This window comes from Pseudophryne corroboree, chromosome 2 (assembly GCF_028390025.1).
Source record: "Pseudophryne corroboree isolate aPseCor3 chromosome 2, aPseCor3.hap2, whole genome shotgun sequence".
In the NCBI taxonomy this organism is placed as follows: Eukaryota; Metazoa; Chordata; class Amphibia; order Anura; family Myobatrachidae; genus Pseudophryne; species Pseudophryne corroboree.
Genome location: NC_086445.1, coordinates 289,289,069 through 289,305,305, shown reverse-complemented (window position 1 = coordinate 289,305,305; position 16,237 = coordinate 289,289,069). Strand labels below are relative to the sequence as shown.

General features: G+C 42.2%; 2 pseudogenes; one reads left to right on the top strand and one right to left on the bottom strand.

Annotated features, from left to right (window-relative positions):
• Window positions 1-10,035: 10,035 nt before the first annotated feature.
• Window positions 10,036-10,155, bottom strand: LOC135051893 (5S ribosomal RNA; annotated as a pseudogene).
• Window positions 10,156-11,384: 1,229 nt separating this feature from the next.
• LOC135052652 (5S ribosomal RNA) lies at window positions 11,385-11,503 on the top strand (annotated as a pseudogene).
• Window positions 11,504-16,237: the final 4,734 nt, after the last annotated feature.

Sequence of the window (16,237 nt, the reverse complement as noted above, 5' to 3'; positions counted from 1 at the left end):
TCTATCTAGTACTAAAGCTGATGCTCAAGGGCATAGAGAGTTTACACAACTGGTAAAGAAAAAAAAAACTTCAAGCAATTAGAAAAAGAAAGTTAGTTCCTGCAGAAAAACTTAATATCACACAGTGGCAAGGAAAGACTCATGGCTTGGCCTATATTTATGACTGGTAATTCTGAAATTGTTAGTGAGGCATCTTCTACCTCTTATGACAATGAAAGACCTTGTGACTCAAACTTTAGAGGTGTAAAAAACTGTGCATTCAGAAACAGTAATTTTACAAATCCGTGAAGATTACTTTGACGTCACCGTAAAAGTAGGCATGTCACAGACTCCCTTCTTGTACTGAATGGAAAAAAGTCAATTTGGAGGCCCTTGTACAAACTGGCTTTGTATTATTAAGCTGCCCACCCTCCAGTGTGTACTCAGAGAGAGTTTTCAGCACAGCTGGGAACCTTGTGAATGAACGGCATAGGGGGCTACTTCCTCAAAATGTGGAATAGATGATGTTCAATAAAATAAACTGGAAATTCCACCAGAAGACCTTTCCCAGCAATTACATTGAAACACAGAGACATCTGTAATGGCGTATTCCAGAGGGGAGGAATAAATATTGTATGATGATGATGAGGATGTACAGTACACTTTGAAGAGGGTGAGGATGAGGATGGCAGCGGCGATGACATCTTCTAGACACTGTAGAGCTGTTGCTTTTAGGCAATTGGTAACTTGTTTTTGGGGGCCCAACAAACCAATCATTTCAGCCACAAATGCAGTAGTCCTTGTTGCTGAAATCATTGGTTTGTTAAACTGTGCATGTCCTGTTTAATATCCAACATAAGGGTGGGTGGAAGTGTCCATGGACAACTCCATCTTGCACCACCATTCATTTATCCCACTGCTGTGAGGCAGTGTTTCATAGATATGCTACAAACTGCCATCTGTTTGTGCTGCTGCTCTGTCGCCTAGTAGTAAGTAACAAGCCAGCTCGCTGCAGACTTTAACCTAAAGTGAATGAAAACAACATTGTGAGCTTTAAGGTGAAATTAATGTTATTGAGGTTAATAATACTCTAGGGACAAAAAAATTCAAAAATTTTGTGATTTTGGTGTTTTTTGAAAATATTTGAAAAAAATCCAAATCCAAAGCCCGTCACGGCTGTTTGGCAAATCCAAATCACGCTGATGAATCCAAATCTAAATCATCGGGTCCGGCCCACATCTTTTAATTTTTATATGACTTTGGTATTTTTTTCTGTGGGCAGAACATTCCCATAAAGTATACAAAAATGTATTAAAAAATGAATTAAAATAATTAAGTGTTTAATTATTAAAAAATAATTTTCCGAGGTCAAATGGTTCCTAAATGTGGCCCTTAAGGCATCCTAGCTAGAGATGGATTTGACGGAATCTAATCACTGACTCAGATTTTCGCGCCTTGCTTGGATTCCAAATCAGGGCACAACATGATCAGCCCGGCGTCAGATCTTGCAGGATTTGGATTCAATATAAATCATTCGCACAGTGATTCGGGTACCATTTCATAGCAGATGGTGGAGGGAGAACATATCCACTAGACTACCACTGCAGAAATTAATATATTATATTTTATTAATATATAACAGTCCTTTACTGGTTCACAGCCCAGAGTTCCTAAGGGCAGTGTTACAGTTGTTAACCATCATTGGTGCACATGCACAGTCACACTGCTCACTGCTGCGGCTGAAGCTTTAATGCAAGGAATCGCTGTTTGACATGTCCCTAGTTAGCTACTGGCCAAGCTGAAATTGAAATCTTTCACAATGTTAAAAAGGAGTACAATGACAGCAGTCAAAAGTGTGTGAAGGACCTGGGGGTGGGGGATGGAGCAACCCTGCTACTGCTTCCACACTTACCCATATCAACATACTATCACACAGATCCACAAGTTCCAGACTCTCCACGTTTAACATCCTCCCTCCACTCTGCTACTTGCTTTCCGCCAACTGATCTGCAGCAGCGTGATGTGGCTCCATCCCCGGCTACACAGCGGCAGCATGGATAAATCGCATCTGGGTCGCTGCTCCATGTGACCACTCCCCGACACAGCCGCCGCTGCTATAACTACTACTGTCGCTGTACAGGCTACTGACACCGGGGGGCATGGCGGCACTGCTCCTGGGTAATGCAGATGTCTACCCACCGGTCTACCCGGTGCTGGCTGCTGTGTTCAGTTTGGGGAGGGGGTGATCCCAGGCAGTTCCAGCATCGGGCATCCCCTCAGTCTCCGGGTGCTGCTGGCTGCTGCCTTGCTGGGGGATAGGTGGTCTTAGTTTACCAGAAAGTCCTTTATAATGAAAGTTTTATGCACGGAAATACTTTAAATTCCATAGCGAAGCACGGGTATTCAGCTAGTATATATATAAATCACAAAGCTCAGCATTCGGCATAGTGAACTCTCTCACCAATCAATTCATGAATCAAAACCTCATTATTTATGTATTATAATACACTTTTTTATTACTATTTACTGTGTTTTCTTTCATTCATGGTACATCAGCTTTTGTAATTAATGTCTTGTTTATAGTGCAAAAGTCGGCCTAAGATGATTTTTTAGTTACTATTGTGGATTAATATAGCTCAAGCTGGTATCGATCTACTCTATCTATCTATCTATCTATCTATCTATCTATATATCTATCTATCTATTTATCTATCTATCTATCAAAAGAATCAGATTTTTTTAATTTAATTTTTTAAAACAGTTTTCCCATTTAATTCGTATAGTACTTTAATTCCTATAGGACATTTTGTGCTTTGGTTTACCTCTAATGTACTGTAACCTTATTTTGAACAGCCAATTGTAGGTTGCAACTCTTATAAAACAATATGTTTTGATAAATGCTTAATCTTTATTCCCATTAGGCTGTTTTGAATTGCAGACCATTGTTGTGCATGCTCCCAAATGTTCTATACCTTGACATCTACCTGAAATGGTTTCTGAAGCAGCCCACACAATCAATAGGAGAAACAAACAAATTGTTTGCAATTAAATTAGAGACAAATACATTTTAGTCTTGTTATGCAGCTAAGAAAAAAAACTTCCATGTTTTCCAATGTAAACATAATAAAAACATCATGTATACACACAATTGAGGAAGTATGATTCTCACACAATAGTCATTTACAAAATAAACCTCTTATTTCCTCCCACCACTATTAATTGCATGGTATTTGTGTAACAAATTTGCTGCACAGTTTATAAGACTTATCTGTATTATAACATTTATTTCACTTCAATTTCATTGTCATAGAAAAATTCATGCAAATATGTAACTAGGCTTTTTAAATGGCATGCAACATTTTATATATAAATGAGATTCACCTATTTCTCTCTGAGGGGTTTATTTGCTAAAGGTCGATTTTCATCAATTTTTTATTTCTTTTAAAATCTGTGAAAATAGATCTCAATTGATATTGGCTTTCAGTGGCTGAAACACACATTTAGTAACAGATGACTTTTGATATTAGCTTTTAAATCTTGGGTGGTCATTCCGAGTTGATCGCATCCAGCAGCTTTTTACTGCTGCTGCGATCAACTAGTACACGCCTATGGGGGAGTGTATTTTAGTTTAGCAGAGCTGTGAATGCTTGTGCAGCCCTGCTAAGCTAAAAAAACTTTCAAGCAAAACTAGACTAGCCCTATACCTACTTACCCTGTGCGACGATCTCAGTGATGCTGGGGCTGGCTTTGATGTCAGACATCCGCCCTCCGTTCTGCTGGACACGCCTGCATTTTCTTCTCCACTCCGCAAAAACGGTCTCCAACGCTCTAGATCCGCCCAGGTACTCCTTCTTTCTGTCAATCTTCTTTGCGGTCGGCTCTGCGACCGCTTCCTTCATAGGTCGGCGGGCAACGTCGCGCACGCATTGCGTCCGCCATGCATACGCATTCCAGACCCATTCGCACCACAGCGACAAAGCGCTGCGTGTGAACGGGTCGTAATGACCCCCTTAGTAAATGTGTGTTTAGCCCTGGAAACACAACATCGATTTTGATTTCCACTCATTTCAAATCAACCATTCTGTTTAGTAACTATACCCCTTAAGCCGGGCACACACTAGACAATATTTTGAATAATTTACTTGATTCTGATGGATCGGAACAACAAATTGTTCAAACCGTCAAGCTTGTAAACTCTATTTGCGCGCCCCCATGGTCTTCAGCGACATCTCCTGGTCGGTACTACATACAGCTCATTCTCAGGATATCGTCATTGATAGCATACTACTGGATGTGGTCACTGACATTATCTTTTGCAAGATTGCAGTGCGTATGCACTATGGGGGTAATTCCAAGTTGATCGCAGCAGGAAATTTTTTAGCAGTTGGGCAAAACCATGTGCACTGCAGGGAGGGCAGATATAACATTTGCAGATCAGAGAGAGTTAGATTTGGGTGTGGTGAGTTCAATCTGCAATCTAAATTGCAGGGTAAAAATAGACAGTATTTATCCTGCACAAAAACAAAATAACCCACCCAAATCTAACTCTCTCTGCAAATGTTATATCTGCAGTGCACATGGTTTTGCCCAACTGCTAAAAAATTTCCTGCTGCAATCAACTAGGAATTACCCCCTATATCGTTTGTCTGGGAGTTCAAGAGAAATTGTTGGCAACATTCCATTGTATGTTGGTCATTTAATGTGTACCCAGCTTTAGTCTATTAAATAATTGCATAGAGATTGTAGTAATAATTGCATAGAGATTGTAGTAATAATCTCTTTATTACTACAATCTAACTTTTGAAGATTTAGGGGCTTATGTAATAGCCTGCAGAATGCAGGATGTGTCTGAATTCTGGTAAGTATGCCAGTCTTTTTAAAGCAGCAATCACTTAAAAGGCAAAACCTACCTGGGTTTGTTGTGTAAATATTGCTGCTTTAAAAATGTGGGCAGACTCACTGGTATTCCCACACAGTCTGCATCTCGCAGGCTATTACATAAGTCCCTTCGTGTCAATCTGCTTTGGGTTCTAAGGCCCAGATTCATCATAGATTGCAATTATCCCAAAATCGCAAACAGGCGATTTTCAAAAATTTGTGCATGCGCGGACCTACGCAGTGTGCTTGTATCACTGAAGAATGTGATTGTGCTGTTATTGACAGCAGCAGCCATTGGGGGGGAGTCATCATGGAATTGCGGGGGTGTGGTCTTCACAATGGAGGTAAGTCCAGATGCTTTTCGGGATGACTGCATGATGTCACATGCAGCCGCTATGTGGAAAAAGATGATGGCAGTGTGGCTACATACACAGCCATGCTGCACATGCAGGGGCATCTTTAACGTTCAGTTCAGTGATACAATCACAATTAGATTGTGATCACAACGCTGGGTGGACATTTGCATGCTGGGTGACCTTGCCCTGTGTTGGGTGCCTCCCCAGCATGTGAGCACAAGTAGTAGCAGATTCTGCTATTTTGCAAAATCTTCTATTCATACAGAATCAGGTTCTAAATATGAAAATAGTGGTTAGCAGTACTCATTTAATTAGAGATGAGCAGGTTTGGTTATCTGAGAACAAAACCCTACCGAATATCACGTCCCGAGCCCGGATCCGAGTCCGGCTTGGGTTTTCTCACCAGACTCGGAAAACAAGAATGAGGCAAAACGTCATCATCCCACTGTCGGATTCTCGCAGGTTTTGGATTCCATATAAGGATCTGTGCATTGCCACCATTTTCACTCCATTCCTGGAGAGTGTAGCGAGAGGACGTGTCTCCTCAGTGTCTGTTTGGAAAAGTGGTGTGGCGCGTGGGGTGGTGACCTACTCTTATGTGTCATTCCAGTGCTTTCTTGTGCTGCATCAGTCCAGTGGTGGTGTCTTGTGCTGCATCAGTCCAGTCACAGTGGTGGTGTTCTGTGCTGCCATATGTCCAGTGCTGCGGTATAAGTCCAGTCCAGTGCAGTGGTGCTGTGTTGTGCTGCATCAGTCCAGTGGAGGTGTCCTGTGCTGCCATAAGTCCAGTGGTGGCATCCTGTGCAGCCATAAGTCCAGTGCTGCTGCTATATAAGTCCAGGGGTACTGCCGTATAAGTCCAGTGGTACTGCCATATAAGTTGAGGGGTACTGCCTTATAAGTCCAGTCCAGTGGTACTGCCGTATAAGTCCAGTCCAGTGGTACTGCCGTATAAGTCCAGAGGTACTGCCATATAAATCCAGTGGTACTGACGTATAAGTCCAGTCCAGTGGAACTGGCGTATAAGTACAGTGGTACTGCCATATAAGTCCAGAGGTACTGCCATATCATTTCAATGGTACTGCCATATAAGTACAGTGGTGCTGCTGTATAAGTTCAGAGGTAATGCGGTAAAAGTCCAGTGGTACTGCCATATAAGTCCAGTGGTACTGCCATATAAGTCCAGAGGTACTGCCATATAATTTCAATGGTACTGCTGTATAAGTCCAGTGGTGCTGCTGTATATGTTCAGAGGTACTGCGATAAAAGTCCAGTGGTACTGCCATATAAGTCCAGTGGTACTGCCGTATAAGTCCAGAGGTACTACCATATAATTTCAATGGTACTGCTGTATAAGTCCAGTGGTGCTGCTGTATAAGTTCAGAGGTACTGCAGTAAAAGTCCAGTGGTACTGCCATATAAGTCCAGTCCAGAGGTACTGCTATATAAGTCCAGTGGTACTGCCATATAAGTCCACAGGTACTGCCGTATAAGTCCACAGGTACTGACGTATAGGTCCAGTGGTACTGCTATATAAGTCCAGGGGTGCTGTCCTGTGCTGTATATTATTTACTTCAAATAAATGGGTTATTAATATTTAATCCAAATAATTTTTACAGGGTTTGCCCTGTGTGGTGTATGGGCATGCTCTCTTGTGCCGCATATTGTTATATAACTCCAGAAAAATAATGGAGATAAAAAATCTGGAGGATAAATAGGGAAAGATCAAGAACAACTTCCTTCTAGTGCTGAAGCTGCTGCCACTAGTCATGACATAGATGATGAAATGCTATCAATGTCATCTGCCAAGGCTGATGCCCAACATGATAGTAGAGGGCATGTAAAATCCAAAAAGCCAAAATTCAGTAAAGTGACCCGAAAAATAAATTTAAATTGTCTGAGGAAAAACGTAAACCTACCAATATGCCATTTACGACATGGAGTGGCAAAAAACGGCTAAGGCTCTGGCCTATATTCATGACTAGTGGTTCAGCTTCACATGACGATGGAAACCCTCATCCTCCCGCTAGAAAAATGAAAAGAGTTAAGCTGGCAAAGAACAGCAAATAACTGTGCATTCTAAGATGGTATCACAAATCCCCAAGGAGAGTCCAAGTGTGTTGGTGGTTGCGATGTGTGACCTTGCCAACACTGGATGGGAAGAAGTGGCTCCTTCCACCATTTGAATGCCCTCTGCAAGTGCTGGAGGGAGCACCCACAGTCCAGTTTCTGATATTCAAATTGAAGATGTCACTGTTGAAGTACACCAGGATGAGGATATGGGTGTTGCTAACACTGATGATGAAGTTGACGAGGAGGATTCTGATGGTGATGTGGTTTATTTAAATCGGGCACTGGGGTAGACAGTTGTTGTCCATGGGATGAATAAGTTCATTGCCATGCCTGGGCAAAACACCTAAAAAGCCACCTCTTCAGTGTGGAATTATTTCTCCTCAAATCCAGACAACAGGTGTCAAGCCGTGTGTTGCCTTTGTCAATCTGTAATAAGTAGGGGTAAGGATGTTAACCACCTAGGAATATCCTCCCTTATACGTCACCTGCAGCACATTCATCAGAAGTCATTGTCAAGTTCAGAAACTTTGGGTAAGAGCGTAAGGAGTCCACTGACACCTAAATCCCTTCTTCCTGTTGTACTCAAGCTTCTGCAAGCCACACCACCAACTCCTTCAACTTCAATTTCCTCCTCAGTCAGGAACGTCCGTAGTCCTGCAGGCCATGTCACTGGCATGACTGACGAGTCCTCTCCTAACTGGGATACCTCCGATGGATCCTTGAGTGGTATGTCTACTTTGGCTGCTGCTGCTGTTGCTGCTGGGAGTCGATCATCATCCCAGAGGGGAAGTCGGAAGACCACTTGTACTACTTCAACTAAGCAATTGACTGTCCAACAGTCCTTTGCGAGGAAGATGAAATATGACAGCAGTCATCCTGTTGCAAAGCAGATAACTGAGGCCTTGACAGCTATGTTGGTGTTAGACGTGCATGTGGTATCCACCATTGGTGCAGTGGGATTTAGACAATTGATGGAGGTAGTGTGTCCCCAGTACCAAATCCCATCTAGGTTCCACTTCACTAGGAAAGGGATTCCCGTACTGTACTGGGACATTAAAAAAAGTGTCCTAAGTTTCCTGAAAAATGTGGTTGTACCCAGTGTCCACTTACCCACAGACATTTGGACAAATGAAGCAGGGCAAACTAAGGACTACATGACTGTGACAACCCACTGTGTAGATGCATTGCCTCCCGCAGCAACAACAGCAGTGGCACCTGTAGCAGCGTCTCACAAACACCAGCTTGTTACTAGGCAGGCTACACTGTGTATTACTGGTTTCCGTAAGAGGCACACTGCTGACAACCTCTTACGCCGGCCAGCGAGTGGAACAGCCGTTGAGACCGCACAGGACATAGGAAGAAGCAGTGCTTTGCGGCAACGCAACTTCCGGTTGTTCAGTGGTGCTTCCAGCGGGACCCGGCAGCCTAGCAGCAGAGCCATGAAGGATTCCAGCTCTGTCTGCTGAGGAGCACCACTGGGGACAGATACAGTGGAAACAGCACAAGCGGCCACATCATCACTCACCACAGAGTGAACAAAGAAAACTAAATATCACATTGTGAGGGTAAGTTGCACCTGGCAGGCCAGGATGCCGGCCTCCCAGAACACGACCTCCACCCACAATCAATCATTGATAAAGTACTGCCTCTGGGCACACTGCTTAGCCTCACACTGAGGGGAACGGAAATCCCTTCAGATAAAGACTGACTCATATATCAGGTACAAATATACTCTTTTTCTCACAAGACTTTTCTTTAGGATATTCATCACGCGGCAATACCATTATTTTATTTCATCTTGAGTTTATTTTCGCTATACATCGGATGTTCACACAATATGCATGTTACTATTGCAAATAAGGGCATTTATGTGTAATCACAATATCATTGATTATATATGAATTATTGTACCATCTGTTATACTAAGCATTGTGAATTATAAAGGTATTTACAGATCATAGAGATACATTATTTCTCACATACAAACACCAAATAGAGGGTGAGCGCAGGTATCCAAAACCTGTACAATAACAATAGCCTTAGAGTCTGGACAACTCATGACAAAAGCATAGGGCGATTGGGCACAGGTCACAAAATTATAATAAATTGGAAAAAACCAAAGTCGGACTATTGATTACCCATTGGTAATGGGAGCGAGAAAATATCTATAATTTTCTCCTATATGCTGTCCTCATTGGTGGTGCGCCCAGAGCCAGAAAGTACATGGACTAACAAGGGAAAGAAAGAAGGCTCTTGTGTGGGCGCACTCTATGTAAGGAAAATAAGTTCCTATTATGTATATAGAATGTTGGAAGATGTTAAAACGTAACTTTTATTAGTAGAAATATAATCACATATTACCCACCTAAACGAGCCAAAAAAATGGAAATTTTTTTAAATTGTTCTGGTCTCTTCAATAAAAGAGTGATTGGAAAGGTTTGTAGACACGAAATTGTCATACCATCATTTCCCCTGACCAGTACAGATAACTGTATTGATAGGACCGAGGAGTGGTCAGAGCATAAATGTATACATCTCCAACTATAATCACTTGCATAAAGTGGATATATAACTGTTTGAAGGTCACCAGACTCTAGCACCTGAATCATTCGACAAATACCATAATTGTAAATGGAAAAAACATTGATCTGCACTGAGCATTCACTGACTAAAAGGGAAGATATATGAAAGAAATAGTGGTGATACTGCTGTTGGCGTGTTCTTCTCACACAGAGAGGAAGCAATTCCTACTCTAAAATACCAGGTATTCGCAGGTAGTCGCCTTTCCTGGTACTAACCCGGCCCAACGCTGTTTAGCTTCCAAGATCGGACGAGATCGGGCGCTGGCAGCGTGGAAATGATAGTAAAGGATAGTATGATCAGCCCGCCAATGAGAGTGCACCTATCTAGGAATAATTCAGGAGGAAAAGATAGAAAGAGTAAGAAAGAAGAAATAAAATAAAAAGATAAGTGAGAGTAGGTGGATCTGCTTTCCACGTTAGGCACGGTTCAACAGCACCCACTTTCGTGGCTCTGTGCTCCATAAATCGAGGATGAGAGTCCACGAGACAGATACAGAGATAGAATTATTTCTTGGTTGATGTTTCTCAAGAATAGGGATTGTAATCCAAGTTTGGAAATATATTTACATGATACAAGGAATTGCTATGGATAAAGTCAGTCATATGGGATGATCACCACAGTGCATACTTACGAGTAAAGCTGCAATACAGTTGAAATCATCTTAGGGAAAATAAGTTATCCCAAGGTGCAGTAATAACACAGGAATTTTTTTTTTTTATATTTAAATAATACTGAGCATAGGCATGTATGTAATATGCACAAAGAAATCTTTGTGACAATGCTCAGGCAGTGTTTACATACCAACAAATCAGCAAATTAAATTGATCAAATGTTTGAACAAAACAATAAGTCATAAAATTCCGATAGGGAGTAAGAAGAAAAAAACAGCTGATTTGTAATTAGGAATACAGGTGACAAAAGATATCTATCAGATACCACACAACAAAGTATTGACTGAAAACACAAAAATTAGAGAAGTATTGACCACTGTTGGGGATTAAGGTTATAGCCCATATCAGAGGGCAGGGCTCATATATGAAGAAGAAAATAAACTATAATCAACAGTAAATACATTTCCATCAATGAGATGCCTGGATGTATTGTTGCTGCCTGTGTGACCACAGAGCAGTAAGGGCTTACGATACTCCAAACAGTGGGCATAGAGGTAGATCAGTGCATTTGTCAGGTGCAGAGAGCTGGCGCCGAGCAGTCACTCCATGTACGGACCCCCGTGTAGAAGACGCGTTTCGCCCGCTAGGGCTAGTTCACTTCCTGGTGAAACATCAACCAAGAAATAATTCTCTCTCTTTATCTGTCTCGTGGACTCTCATCCTTGATTCATGGAGCACAGAGCCACGATAGTGGGTGCTGTTGAACCGTGGCTAACGTGGAAAGCAGATCCACCTACTCTCACTTATCTTTTTATTTTCTTTTTTCTTTCTAACTCTTTCTATCTTTTCCTCCTGAATTATTCCTAGATAGGTGCACTCTCATTGGCGGGCTGATCATACTGTCCTCTACTATCATACCACGCTGCCAGCGCCCGATCTCGTCCAATCTTGGAAGCTAAACAGCGTTGGGCCGGGTTAGTACCAGGAAAGGCGACTACCTGCGAATACCTGGTATTGTAGAGTAGGAATTGCTTCCTATCTGTGTGAGAAGAACACGCCAACAGCAGTATCACCACTATTTCTTTCATATATCTTCCCTTTTAGTCTGTGAATGCTCAGTGCAGATCAACGTTTTTTCCATTTACAGTTATGGTATTTGTCGAATGATTCAGGTGCTAGAGTCTGGTGACCTTCAAACAGTTATATATCCACTTTATGCAAGTGATTATAGTTGGAGATGTATACATTTATGCTCTGACCACTCCTCGGTCCTATCAATACAGTTATCTGTACTGGTCAGGGGAAATGATGGTATGACAATTTCGTGTCTACAAACCTTTCCAATCACTCTTTTATTGAAGAGACCAGTACATTTTAACATTTTTTCCAGTTTTTTGGATCGTTTAGGTGGGTAATATGTGATTATATTTCTACTAATAAAAGTTACGTTTTAACATCTTCCAACATTCTATATACATAATAGGAACTTCTTTTCCTTACATAGAGTGCGCCCACACAAGAGCCTTCTTTCTCTCCCTTTTAAGTCTGGACAACTCTTCAGATACCAGCAGCCCTCTTAAACAAATGTTAAAGTCGAAAATATTTTACCCACATGCATCACATGCAAACACCACACAGAGTGGCCTCCGTGCGTGTGCTTGTTCTGCCGTGTGTGCGCATGCCCGCACGTTGCGTATATTGGCTCACAAAGTCCTGTGCATTAACGCGTGGTATGAGTAAATACGGTAACATACGCATTCGCATGGAAAAGCCACAAAGACATATCTGATATTTAATCCACACAGTGCATAATTTACACATAGCCTACATGCACCACACCAGCAAGTTACACTTGCTTCAGAGGTATAACAACAGAGGGATTCAACTTTACAGAATATGAGGGGACAGAATTAGGTTAGGAGGTGGTGTTTGGTATCCAGCTGTACAATATTTCAAGGGCAATATTCCGATGGCAGTTTGCAGAATGTAGCATGCTCCTGATCATAGATATGCACAGAAGTACAATATTAATATTACACTGTATTTACTGTACTCTTGATATTCGGCGGGAACCCAGTGGAGGACATCTGCAGGTGCACCTGGACCAGGCATCGCCCACCTATTCAAACCGACCTATGACCCCTCATGTACTGTAAATGACCAGCCCTTTGACCTATGAAAGAAGAGATTACAGTTTCCTTTGTTTCATACTTTGGACTATTGTATAAAAGCCAAGCCTCCTGGCCGGTCTCAGTCTATTCTCTGAAGATCATCTTTCCAGATTGACTGAGGACCGGATCCGGGTGGCGCAGGCAAACAAACGTATGTATCCATTGGTTGTAGCTTTTCTCTTGTGTTATTGTATTTCTGTTGTACCCCCTTTTACGTAAACATTTGTTGCTGCGTTGGACCACAACATTACATATAAAATTGGTGTCGCATTCCTTTCCTGTTAGGGGTTATAAAGTGTATTCCGTCACACGTGTTGCTACTTTGTGCTTACAGCGTGACGGCGTGCTTACGCAACGTGTATGCATTTCATAGGGGTTTCACACACACGCATAGCAGTTGCAGCGGCCTGAACATTTGTGTATTTAAGGTATTGCTTTTTCTTCCTGTAAGTTAAACGAACTTAACAATTGGGGGCTCTGTCCGGTTCACCACAAACTTACAGACTTGCAGCCCATAACAGACTTTGGTCTACCAACAAAGGGTGGAGACGCATCTTAAGTAACCTTGCATTGTGTTTGAAACTATCTTGTGTTGTTAGGCCATGTCTGTTCTGTATAGTCTTAAAGGTGCTGGTGTAACCCGAGGGACAAACAAGAAAAAAGCCGTTTATTATTTGTGTGTAATTTTTGGCGCGAAAGCGTACACAAAGTGTACTGATACTTTGCATACATTCTCACATATTGTTGCCATAGGTTATTGCAGTCATTATAGATCTGTGTAAAATTGGATACATTATTTGCTATATATATATATATATATATATATATATGAAATAGTGTGTTATGGGAGTAATTATAAAAACACCAAATGCAGTTCAGGCCTAAATGTTTAGGTATACACTCAAAAGAGGATTGTCTGTGTGGGTGACTTCAAGCGAGTGTACGGAACAATTGTGTGTTGTGTTAGTGAGCAGTAGTATTTTTGTTGCTCACATTTATTGAGATAGTGTGGTTAATTGAGTTGCGAACGCACGTTTGTACACATGGTACGGTACGCGAGGACAGCGTACAGGAGCGTGCATGTGGCGTAGGGACACGCACTGTTGCGTGTTTACGCAAGGTTGCATGAAGTTGCGAGCGCAAGTTATAACCGCACAATAGCAGTTCAATTTAAGGCGGGATAGAATACATTTGTACTATAGCACATAACTATCCAAGTTTAAAAGCAGATTATTATAATACATTTTTTAAACTGTACTACCTCTGGGACAGGCTATCAATCAAAGGGAGTGATATTTTTCTGTACAGAAAAACATTGTGTATTTGTGTAAGCGGAAAGTAGGAGTGAATGTATTGAACCCCAGAAGTCGGTATCCCATGGAGACATTAAGTTAGCAGAGGCTCAGTGGCGTGAGGCCAGCTACCTTACGTTATAAGACGAATACGCAAGTAGTGAGGAAACTTGCACAGGAGCGTGATAGAGTATAGATTGTGAATTAATTGAAGTTTAAGGTTTTTGTGTTACACTCCAGCTGTGGAGCGCAGCTTGTGAATTCGACTCCAGTGATCGTAGGGCAGAAAGATAACAAGTATCTATACGCTGTGCGAATGGACCGTGCGTTTGTGTGTGCAATACGTGGCGCAACGTGATACCATTTGCTTGCCTTTATGTAAATGCATCATCATACGCATCATGTAAAGCATATGCAAACGTGATTTGTGTATAGTAGAAGGAAGTTTTCGCTGTTTCTCTCTCCTAGGTAAGAAATTAACTGGAAAGGGTGATTGATAAGGTATGTCTCATCCTACAAAAGTTCCAGTGAATAGAAACCAGAAGCTGATAGGATCCTCACTGGGTACGCGGTATTCACTATTGGAGTGAGTCGTGGTACGGCCAGCAGAGGCAGGAGCGAGTGAAAGCGCTAGGTTGACTTTTACCGTCTGCTCATATTGTGCATTTGGGGATTGTGTTTAAAAAGTCTGCAATGGGAGCCAAGTGCAAAAGCGGGAGGTGTTCGGCAGCCAGAGTTCAGGGTGGAGAGCTGTGGCCCAGGGGGTCAGCTCAGTTGATAATGTGTGGGAAGTTTGGTCCACACACGGAGGCTTTTTGTGATGAATGGGTATGCATGACTGCTGATGATAGGGCATCATTCCCTAGGATGGGTAGTTTTGAACCTAAGGTACTACAGAGCATAAAGAAAAGAATATGTCTGATCATATCTAGGAAACAAAGGATCAGACATACCGACTGTTTAAATCTGTGGCTACAAGAGGGAGATGTGCAAAGGGAGCTGGCTCGCACAGCAAGTTCTAAACCTGACAGGAAGGTGATTCCGAGCGCACCACCACCACCACCATATCTTGATGGAGAGAAACCAGCTACAACCAATGGTACATCGGTAAAAGATAGCAAAATGCATAATCATTGTGTTAACCCTAATCCCTGCAAGATTATCCCATTTTGAATTCTCCCCAAGGTTGTGAGAAAGACGACAAGCCTAGCACGATATCAGCACTCTCTCTAGCAGCTACCGTACAGGACACCCAGGTGGGCACGGCCCAACTGTTGAGAACAGTGGTGATGCCCTTCAATAGAGGGGCAAGTGAGGTCGTTTCCACCCGTAAGTATGGAACCGTCCATTATGCAGAGACAATAGCTCCCCGTATTATAGAGACAAACAGAAATTAAGTGGTTGAGTTAAACCCGATCAGGGTATTGCAGTCCCCAATGGGAAGACTGATAATCAGGGAGTAACACCCATCAGGAACATTGCAATGCATTGTCCTTGGTCCCGATCAGAACTGAGGTAAATTATGTCAGAATTCCCCGATCCCAGAAAAGATCTAGTCGGATGCCTGAAATTTATTAAAGAATTGGGCAATGCCCGTGAGCCCACGAACAAAGATTGGCGGACAGTGCTAAGAGCGAGTCTACCCTCAAATATTGACATCCCAAAATTAATTACTGATTGTAAACTAGATGTAGAAGTGCCTCTCACTGATGAGTATAGCCAGGAGAATGTAAGGCAAATTAACATACAATTAGGAATGTATTTCCCTACTGTTGTTAAGTGGAACAAAATTTTCTCCATAAGACAGAAGGAAAGTTAAATGGCATCCAAGTATTTCCATAGAGCACTACAGGAAATGGTTAGATACACTGGGATAGAGGATATAAAGGAAAATGCCAACCACAGGGAGGTAGCTGTCTCTGTACTAATGGATGGACTGAAGGAGGCATTGAGGACCAGAGTGCAAACCTCTCTGCCAAATTGTAGAGTTATCACAGTAGCTGCACTAAGAGAGTCTGCAATCGAGCATGACCGAAACATCAGTAAACACAGTGAGTCGCAAGGGGATAGGTTGATGATGGTAAGTATACAGGCTCTTACAGGGATGTCCAATCAACCTAAACCCCAGACCCCTGATGGTAAGAAACGGTCAATAACATGTTTTCTTTGCAGGAAAGAAGGGCATTTTGCCAGGGATTGTAGAAGTAATGGGACACATAACATATATAGACTCCCTAGACCTGAATACGAACCACTTTACCAGACACATACAGATGTGTCCACTATTACCTTTC